General features: G+C 36.7%; 1 long non-coding RNA gene across 1 annotated transcript; it reads right to left on the bottom strand.

Annotated features, from left to right (window-relative positions):
* Nucleotides 1–2,711: 2,711 nt before the first annotated feature.
* On the bottom strand, nt 2,712–9,220 carry LOC116997678. Its single transcript, XR_004418231.1, has 3 exons — nt 8,982–9,220; nt 8,121–8,244; nt 2,712–2,909 (listed from the first exon to the last, which is right to left on the bottom strand). It is a non-coding gene; the product is annotated as an uncharacterized LOC116997678 (long non-coding RNA).
* Between the last annotated feature and the right edge of the window lie 1,759 nt (nt 9,221–10,979).

Here is a 10,979-nt window from a genome sequence, read left to right as displayed (position 1 = left end):
GATTTTTTGCAGTAGCTGGGACCAATACCCCAACATTATTCAATACCCCCTCATGTCATTGTCAGGGTTAGCAGAAGGGGAATCTCTCTCGCTCCTTTCTAAAGGTATTCCTTCTGGTTGAAGAAATGGAGCAGTGGGGGAGCCATCCCATATTGTTCTTTGTCCTGGAATCCCAGAATATGGTGAGCATTTTACCATGAAAATCACTCTTTCTTGTACACTTTTGTAAGCGTTTTCTTATCTCCTTGCTGTTTCCAGTATTTCCCTCTTATCTTGACTTATACTCTTCATGGTTTTTGCCTCCAATTCACACCTGTGTGCCACCATAGCAGGAAAGGAGAGAGGACATGCAGGGTTAGGGTAGTGTTTATTGTAGCATTGAACTGGGTAATACCATTAAACCACAACTGAGAGGATCAGTGAGAGAGGATCAGATCCTGGAGAGGTTAGTCATGTTTGGTGCTCTCATTAGCAAAGGTGATAACAAGCAGCAGTCAAGATGATCTGAAAGCTCAAGATAATAATCAGCTGTGTCAAAGTTTGTCAGGTCTGACACTTCTCTTACCAAGCGTGAAGCATACAGGCACATTTGTCATGGAATACACAGATGAGTTTTTCATACTGATGAACTCATAAAGGTACAAGATGTATGCATCAGCAATAATAAGTGGGTCAGCATAATAAAATTCTTAGTACTGCCAGGGCAATATAATGATGATGCAATATGCAAATACATTAAAATTATACTAAATTGTCCTGTCTTACATTTTTGTTGCTCTAAGCAGAAAGCATTAAAGAGAAGAAAATATACAAGGGTATATATTTTTCATGTAATAAATTTAAAATTTCTTCAACATTTAATAATGCCATATGTAGCAAGACTAGATATCATGGAATACTAATATAGCCTTCACATACTCACTAGGTTTTATTGCTTTTCTATATTTAAACTCATTTTTAGTTTTGATAAGACACTCACATTCTTCTGCTCAACTTTAGTTTCACAGTAGAAGTTATAGTTACTCTTGTATTAAACATTTAAAAATTAGCAATGTCTGATATTTCACTTATTTTGCTTGATCTCAAATTTGTTAAATGCTTACTTAATCTGTTGAACATACTAGTATTCAACCTTGTCATTTTTCTTTAAAAAAACCCTAATCCTTACCACTTTTCCTTAAAGAAATAGGTAAAGTTAATTGTTCATTTATTTTTCTTTATTTACAGAAAAGTCCAAGTTCTGAAGTATATTTACACAAAGACAATCTGTACAATTCACAACTGAAGTCCTGTTAAATAGCAACTTTTTTAGTGCAAATGTATTATCAAAACTAACTTTAGCAGCTGCCACTAAAAGTGTTCCCTTTGTTAAATCGTATGTTTGAGAACCGTAGCTTACAAACTTAGAGGAAGATTGGCGTGATTTCTAAACAAAACTTTTCCAGATTGTGGAGAAAGACTGACTACAGCCAGGGGAAATAAACATCATTTGAACAATGCTCAATAAGAACAACTACATTATACTGAAGACAAATCTTATTTAAAGTCCAAGTTCAGCCACCACCCTCGCCACTGCTAAGCTGTGTGCCCCAGTTTTTCATCTCAGTGTTCACTTAAGGATCAGAAACAGTTTTTGGAGCACTTTTATTTCCTCATATTCAAAAATATTTAATGTATTTTGGTTTTCTGCATGCCTACGTGGGTCCTTCATGGACCACAGTTTCATTATACACTACGCAGATATTAAAGATCAAGCACATGATTTGGGACTCCCTGGAGGCGCAGCTTTCATACAAATAATGTACCTTGTTTAAAGTGTTTTTGTCACATTTTTCTAACAATGAACATTGTAAATATTTACAATTATCACATGTCCTTTCAGCAACACATTTTCTTAAGAAATAAGAAAATGCATCTAACTTTCTTGCTTGTCTTTTCTCACCTTTTTTTTAATGATTTAGGTCTTAAATTGACAGATACTAGCAAACAACAAAACTTTATGGTGGTATTTTGTTGTTTACCATTTCAGGTGACTTTTCTGAAGGTTTTAGTGGTGGGATATTTTTTACCATTTCATCAGTCAACACAGTAATCCAGATAAGTTACCCAAATACGAAACACACAAACAAATTTATTTATCGGCTGCCCGCTTTCAGAACTGGAACTTTTAGCAACCATATCTCAGATGAAATCTTCAGGAGTCAAGAATATTGTAAATTATTTTCCCTTTCACTCAGAAGTACAATTTCAATTCTCTTTCAAATACAAGGGCCAAAAAAATTGTCACTACTGGTTTGGGTTTGGCTTTGGCTTTCTGCTTCAGACATATGAGACTTTTGCTAGTCATGGAAAATATCCCATAATACTTTAGAGAAAACGGGATTTAATATTTTGCAGTTCAAGAATTTCAGTCTAATGGTGCTATTTCATAGTTTAAAAACTGTACACATCTCAACACTAAAAATGTCAACAACATTGCTACACAGAAGACAACTATGGATACACTGTCAGAAAACACTTATTTTACTCTGTTTGAAAAAAAAAAAAAAAAAGAAGGCATTTTGGCATTTTGAGATCATAATATCTCTTTCCATCTTCAGAACTTCATCTTAATCAATTTTTATCTCATTTCACCAATCCAAAGGCAAAATATAGTCTCAAAAAACAATTATATTCCCACAAATTTTCTTGAAAATTCTATTAATAGGAAGGAAGAGGAACAAATTCATGCTTTCACATGGATAAAGACTGACAGAACTCTGATATTACACACAGCATCAGTTGCCTGGTCAAGTCGTGTGAACTCAGCTCCTGGTCATTTAGCAGGTATGTAGCTTAATATTAATTTTCTTATTATACATCTTCTCCACAATTAACATTACAGCAGTGAGGATGGAAAGCATTCAGACCTGTAAAAAGAACCCACCATCAGTTGAACTGTTCTTCAAACAGTTGTGCTTACTCCTACACTTTAAAAAAAAAATCCAGCCTAATATTTAACTTTCTCTGTCAGAACTGCAGATTTAATACAATATTAAAAAATTCATTTGCTGATACCTTGATATTTTTACGTTGCAGCCAACTGAGAGTTTGCTGATAAAGCTGAAAGTGTCAGTTACTCTGTAATGCCATAAAATAATAAATGCAGTATATTATACTGGATGTAGAAGGTGATTGATAATTACTTGGCATCATGTTGTGTAAGTTTCCAAATCAGTGGTTTTGAATAGATACATAAGTGATTCAACATTCATGTTCAGGTACCATGAAATCCCGGTAGATCTCAGGGTTCACAGACCCCCAGATTTTCAGTAATACTCTTATTTATATTATTTGGAAGTTATTTTCTAGCAGTTAGGGGAATTATAGAAGTTCCAGTATTTCTAAAAATACTATGATACAGCTGCTTTGTGAGCACCTTTGAATTTCTTATTTCATCAAACTGCAACTGTCACTTAATGATAAACTCTCCAATATTTGATAATAATGAAAGTAATTTATTCCATTGAGGAATGTTGATGTGCAAAGAAGAGTCAGATTTCAGACATTATCCTAGGGGGAAAAAAGGATAGAAGTAGGAAAGAAACTACACCAGCATCACTGCACATAAGGGTTCCACCAATATGGCTGTCAATATTAATATTAGCCTCCTTGCTACACAAGTTATTTTCCTATAGCAACGAAGTCCATGCTTGCAGCTATTAATGTATCTGGGGTGTACTTGCCTTCTAACTTGTGCAATGTTGGAAAAGAAAGCCAAAATGATGGAAAATTCTAATTCTTCATAATGCCTCCCAGCACTAATTGCATTTAATAAAGACAATGAAAATTCAGTTCAACTGAATAGGAAAATATGGTGCATTTAAACTTTCCCCTAGTATCCAACTAAAATAAAAGATTCCTCATATGGTCAGTAAGTCTATTGTGGTCTTAATTATTTCCAAAGAATCACTGAGTCTCCAGTGACCTCTGGAGATCTAGACTTAGTTCAAAATAGGATCATTTACAGCTGGCTGCTCAGGAACACAGCCAGTCAGTTTTCAAATATTTCTAGAGATGTAGACAGACTCCACCTCCTCTTTCATCAACCTGTTCAAGTCTTTGACTACCTTCAGAAACAAAAACTTTTTTTCTTAGATTAAAACAGAATTTTCTGTATTTCAATTTGTGCCTGTTGTTGAACATAGCACTTCATGTGCAATCCCACCAACCCTGAGGGGAACAGTCACCTCCCCTGACCTGTTGGTAATGATGTTCATATAAACCCAGCATCAGGAACCTAGTATCATGTTAAGTCTGCAGCAGCAGGCTGATTCACATGCAAGTATTCTAATTTAGTAACTGAAGTCGTTCCAAGACAATCTGTAATGTAACAGAATTGATCTCTCATCTGACTCCGATACTCTGTGCACCACAAAAAGAAACATCCTTCATATTTATGGGCTTCCTCTTAGTCACACCTTAAAAGAAATCTGCTCCATTGAATATGTAGATCCAACATCCAAATTTCTCATTAAAAATACTTCATCAGAATATAAAATAAAACTCCGATTAGCTTATGATTAATATGCATATTTTCTTTGCCTACAATGAATTTTTATTACATAAAGTTGAAGCATGGAATAAAAAGTACCTGAATCAGTAAGATATTATTACTAGTCATTTGCATACCCCTGAAATGAAAAACCTAGCTGCAAAAGGTACAAACAACAGATAGATGGCACAGAAAAAAAACCCCATACAAAGGTCATAGTTCCAGCAACCCTTATTCTAAGATGAATGTTAAAAGTTAAATTGCACACTATCCTGACTTAATAAATCTCCACATTACTACATTAAATTATTATTCCACCCTGAAATTTCAAAAATTTACCTGTTCTGCAGACTTGATCTGATATATTAAATTTACAGTACTGAAGCTGTTTAAGGTCCACAAACTGTATAAGCACTAACTTCCAGGTTGAAACTTTATTCTTGTTTGTTCTATATCTGGTAATACTGGGTGTACCCAGTCACTGTACTTCGTCTCAGCCGGCTCCCAGTGACTTGGGGCAGAGGCAGAGCAGTTACATAGAGCATAAACCGAGTAATATTTGAAATTCAAAGCCTTGAGGGAAATAAAGTCTTTCAGAAATGCAGTTGCAGTTTAGAAATGCGGAGTCCAGCCTACACTGGCACAGTGATGAATTTGTTCCGTTCTTCCTTCAGTGCTTGACCTCAGAGAAGTCACATATTGCAATGTACTAGAGTTGAGCCACATCACCATCCCTGCACTCTCTGCCCTGCTTTGTGCCTGTCTCCACCCAGAAAACACATGCAGAATGCCACACCAGCAAGGCCACAAGATGAGTGCAATTCCCTTTTATCTTCATTGCAGCAGCAGTGTCACTAGTGCATTTAGGAACCTGATTTCAGCAGTGCTATCTTGACAAGAGCAGAGTAAGATACAGACAGAGATGGAGACACAATTATGGAGGGTCATGATCAGCCATTACTGGTGTTGAAATGCTTCTCTCAACTCTAAGATCAGTTAGAGAAGATATTTTTCAACTATTTCCACAACATGGAGTTCCACCACCACAAAGAGAAAATAAATAAAATTATGCAACCTTCATTCCTATGACAGAGACAACTCTTTCTGTTTAGAAAATTAAGACACATAGACAGTTCTCATATGTCCCAAAATTATTTCACTTTGCTTTTTGTTCTGAAGGTTTTCTTATTTATATGCTCTGGAAAACAATTATATATAGCCATTTTGTGTTATATGTCACAGGTACGTAGAGGAAATCATCAAAAGATGCAGTGTATACATGGAGCTCACAGGCTGGTTGTTCACATTTAAGTTGGTTAATTCCTACCAAACACACATGACAATATTTATGATTTCTAATTTATAAATGTGAATTAAGCATCAACATTGCAGACACAGAGCTTTAAATATCACAGCTGACACTACAGCTAATAAGTAGGAAACTCCAGGTAGCTGGATGATTGAATGACCAAAGCCAGGTCCTCCATCATGTCTTTTGCTACTTTTTGCCTCTGCCATATATCAACATATGTAGAAATGGAAGCAAGAATATAAACTATAAGACTAGAAGAAAATTTCAAAATTTGGTCTAGCTTTTTGTCTTCTGCCAGTAGAAGCCAGGTAAGGACATTGTTCAGGGAGGATCAGTGTATTCTGCCTCACCACATGACCATGAAAGTACCTAGACAGTTACAGGAAAATTTTAATGGTGCTTCACTTTAGTATTTAACATTAATATTGAAAACTATGAACACCAAAGATTACACAAAATGTTTAAAGAATTAAAATGGAAATAATCATTAGTGAGAAAACTCAGGTTCTATGCTAACATTTCTCTAAAAGTTTCCAAATTAATTCAAAATGTAATTTCAAAATGAGTCCTTCTCTGCCAGAAGAAGCAAAAAAAACCTGAAACACCTGTGACAGATGCTTTGCTATAGTCAAAAATCACATCTAAACTTTAGATGGGGAGTTCTGTTTCAAGTCTGAAGTCCCTCACACACTTGAGTGAGCTCTAAGTGAGTGAAATTAAATCTTCTGCTTCTCTATGTATCAGGAAGGGTCATCTCTTATCTCTACCAGCCACAGCTCACTCTTTGAAATTCATCAAGCTTTAATTAACTGGAATTCCATTAAATGCCTAGGATTTTCAAAGTATTCCCTAATCAAACAACATTAAGCGAACTTGACGTGGTGAAATATGCTCTTCCATAATATATTTCCACATACTGCACCACTCCACCTCATATTGGATAAGAGTGATAAACATAAATGTAGCCAAACACGAACCCAGACTCCTGCAGTCAGTTTTTTAAGCATCTCAACTGAGAGTGAAATATGTATGACATTTTGACCTTTACTATCAAACTTTCCTTTCTTTTCCCTTCATAAAAATATTAGTAAAACTTTTTTTAAAAAAATTCAATAACTAGAGAGAGAACTGTAGTGTTTTGTACTTCCATTTTATATATTCCTTACTCCAGCCTGCTATTTTGTGAGTGGGCAGCTGACAGTTCCCTAGCAACAGATTAATTGATTGCAGCTTTAAATCCACCTCCTTCAACTCATTTCTCCTATTCCTCATTTATGAGTGTGTACAAGCACATCTGCCAGGTAAAAGATAGTGCATAGAAATCTAAAGAACAAAGGGGGAAGGATCTGATAGCAATTTATTCCAGAAGTGTTTTAAATTTCAGAAAAAAATAAACTGTAATGTCAGGACTAAAAATTAATAAAAATTATTTCAGTCATTTTCTTTTCATGCTATTCGTTAATACAGGGATCAATAAATATTTTCATTGCCTATCATAGTAATGAATACTGAGTAATTCCAAATTTATATATAACATTTTACCTATCTGGTAATGTCAGAAACTATAATGGAAAAAAAGAAACTTCGAGATAGAAGGTTGAATGTCACAAACTAGGTGCAAGAGCTAATCTCCACTCATATAACAATAAAGTCTGTCCTAATAACTTATTATTAACAAACATAGGGAATTTTATTCCATTTGTTTTAGAGATAGCTTTTTTTTATATATAATCAAAGGGAAATATTTTCAATACCAAAACAGGAATAAATTATCTCAGGTAGGTTTCCAGGCCCTAAATCCAGTGATGCAAGCCCAAAATCCCTGCTGAATTCAAATTCATAAACCTTCTAGCTGCTGCGGTTTCTGACTAAAAGGCTTGAAACTTCTGGCAGAAATAAGCATCAGGTTGAGGTTTCAAGTAAATTGCAAGGTCTTAGGGTCTTATTAAAGAAAGAGAGTTAGTGTAAATTAAGAGTAAGAAGGAATTAAACCAGGACTGTTAGGGAAGAAAAAAGCTTTAAGGAAATCTTTGTGGTTAAACTTCTCTTACACTGGAAGCACTGACTCTCTGCAATTTCTCTGGGAACTTGTGATATTTCTTCTACTAAGAGCAAATGAATTGTCATGTTACTAATCTCCAATAGGCAAGATCAATATATGGCATTGTCTCAACATAGTAATTATTAATCTCAATACAGGACTGTCTACTCCCCATTTCTAGTAGCAGAGATGCCTTTTTTCCTCATGTTGCTATCGGAAACATGAAAACCCACCTCTTCCACAAGAATGTCAGAGTCATCAAGGGATCCTGGTTTGGGTAGATTTATGGCCTTTTCTTTCCATTTGAAGTGGTTCAAAGTTTTTTAGTCTGCAGCAAAGCTCAGCAATTGTCCAAGCCTGCAAGAAGAGGTATGACTTACTGCTTAAAGAGTTCTGTAAAGCTGATCAGAAATGGGAGAGGTGAATTCTGCTTTCTTCCAAGTTACTTCAATATTTAAATGAAAAATTTTTCATGTAAAATGTATAAACAAGCCTGAGAACATGGAAATCAGCTCTCTGCACTTATATCTATAGCTACTAGACTCCAGATCAGGCAGTGCATACTAAATATCTGCTTCTCTGATCATCCACATCACCAGAGATTATATTTCTTTCTGTACCACTATATCTGTAGGAAACTTAGAATTCTTACCTCTGCAAGGAGGAATCCATTTTGAAATTTTGGCTTAGGGTAATCTAACATTTAAGCCCCTATTAGATCTGTCCTTAAAATATTAAGTTCTGAGACAGACTGAACTGGAAGAAATTTGCAGCTTTGTAAATTCAATTTTTAAAATACATAGCAATAGTTTTAACTAGTTGTAGAACTGCTCACCTGGGGCATTTATTCTGAAAGTTTAGCCTACACATGTGAAAAATATTTAACTTCAGACATTTTTCCATGTGTAAAAAATATTAATATAACAGTTTGAAAAATGTTAAGCATCTGACGATAATTCAGTAATGTTTCCATTCTAATTTAAAGTATCTATGTATAAATCTCTGTTCTCTACTTGCAACATCCAATCCCTTTCTTTCCCTGTTGTTATTTACTAAATAGATAATAAATTTTTAAAATTTTCAATGTTACTCACTGTATTTGACATAAAAGCGACTTGGATACTCATTCTCTTCTTTTTTTAAGAAATGGTATTTCCAGTGGGAAGCTGCTAGCATGATCTTGGAAGTAAACCTTGGCAACATGAATCATAACATTTCCAAACATCTATTTTAGCATCTTGGCAGAGATGAGACGCCTACAATCACATTGTAGCAAACAAACACATACCATGGGTTAGAGATGCATGAAAATAGTAGATAAAGGGTCAAGAATATATTTGATGCACCCTGCAAGTGTTTGATTTAAACATAAATTCAGACATTATAGGAGTAATTAGAAAGGAACCTATATATATTGCCTACCTTAATTTAAAAATATAGAAGACACGTATGAAAGAGAAAGAATTTCCATACTTACTTTCTATTTCACCCAGCAACATGGAATGTTTATCTCTCAAATACTCCTTATCATAAAAGAATTTCATTTGGTTGTAAGATCAATGTGGCATACAAATCAACTCATTTTTATAACTCTTCATTATGTAAATTGAAAATTGAGAAAAATCATATTGAAGTTATAGTAAGGCTTCCTGAAAGTTAGAGGTAGGATTTATAGAATATTATGTCTTTTGCATCTTTTTCCCCAAAATTTGAGCCTTAAGTGAAATATTTACATACCATATTTTGACATTTTGAAGTTTGCAGTGTATTTTCCAAAATGTTTCCTTGGCCTTGCATGGAAATTTTGAGCAGACTTTTCATTGACAATATTTCATATATGGAAGAAGGATCTCCATGAATTTCACTGAGCATACACTACCTGCGATAAGTACTTTTTCCAAAACTTACCTTTCAGGAGCCAAGCACATTAACTTCTACTGCTTTACAAGTATCCTATTTGTCACACAGAGCAAAGAGGAACTTGTGCCTTCACTCCACCACCACCCACCCCTGCTCCCTTAACAGAATCCTTCTTCTTGGGTAAGTACCATAATCACTGTCCTATTATACTAATCATGAACCATTATATATTCTGCCTCCCTGGTCCTATAAATTTTGTAAGTGTTTTATGCAAAGTGGACAATCTCCAACTGAAGAAGTTAAGCATGACACACATAGAGATAGCCTCATTGGATGAAGTTTTAAAGAATTATTCTGTACTTTTTATAGTATACAGTAATTTCACGAATACAAGCCGCACCAATTTGACTGAGATTTTGCTCCTAAACCGGAAATGGGGCTAATATTCAGGAGCGGCTAATATGTGAATAATTTTCTGACATTTACAACCTCAGAAGTGCCAGCCAGAGTGCAGAGCCGAGCTGCTGCAAAGTCGGCATTTTGCGATTGTTACAAATTGCTACTCTGTTGCACCGCGGGTGGAGCCTGCAGGCAGCACGGGGGGCGGGGGGAGAGGCGGGAGAGCTCCCTTCTTACCTCCTCTACCACAGCCCGGGGGAGAGACAGGGGGCCCCGCGCCGCCATTGCCGCGGCTCGGGGAGGCGGCGGGGGACCCGGGCCGCCATTGCTGCGGCTCGGAGAGGAGAGGGGGGACCCGGGCCGCCACCGCCGTGGCTCTGGGAGGCGGCAGGGGGCTCCGTCCCCGCCCGCCGCTGCTGCCACGGGAGCGAGGGGGGCTCCGTTCCTGCCTGCCGCCACAGGGCAGCGCCGGGCCGTGGTGACTGGGCCCAGTGGCAGCGGCAGCTGGCCCCCAGTGGCCCCGCCGAGTGGCAGCGCCGGGCTGGGCTACCTGGCCCTGTCAGCAGCCCCTAGCGGGCCAAGCCTGTACAGCCTTAGCTCAGCCAGTAAACCCTGCCCTGCCTCTGTTCTGTTACTATTTGGCAATTTTGTTGCATGCGGGTCCTCGCTGCGAACGACAGAGTGGCTTATACTCGGGTGCGGCTTATTTATGGACAAAAAACGAAATATTTGCCAACACCCAGAGACGCGGCTTGTACTCAGTGCGGCTTGTATTCGTGAATTTACTGTAAATTGTTAATTCTTACTGATTTTTACTTGCAAGCCAGCCATGT

Source organism: Catharus ustulatus, chromosome 6 (assembly GCF_009819885.2).
Source record: "Catharus ustulatus isolate bCatUst1 chromosome 6, bCatUst1.pri.v2, whole genome shotgun sequence".
NCBI classification, from domain to species: Eukaryota; Metazoa; Chordata; class Aves; order Passeriformes; family Turdidae; genus Catharus; species Catharus ustulatus.
Note: the sequence above shows the minus strand (reverse complement) of the source record. Positions and strands in the feature narration are given on the sequence as shown.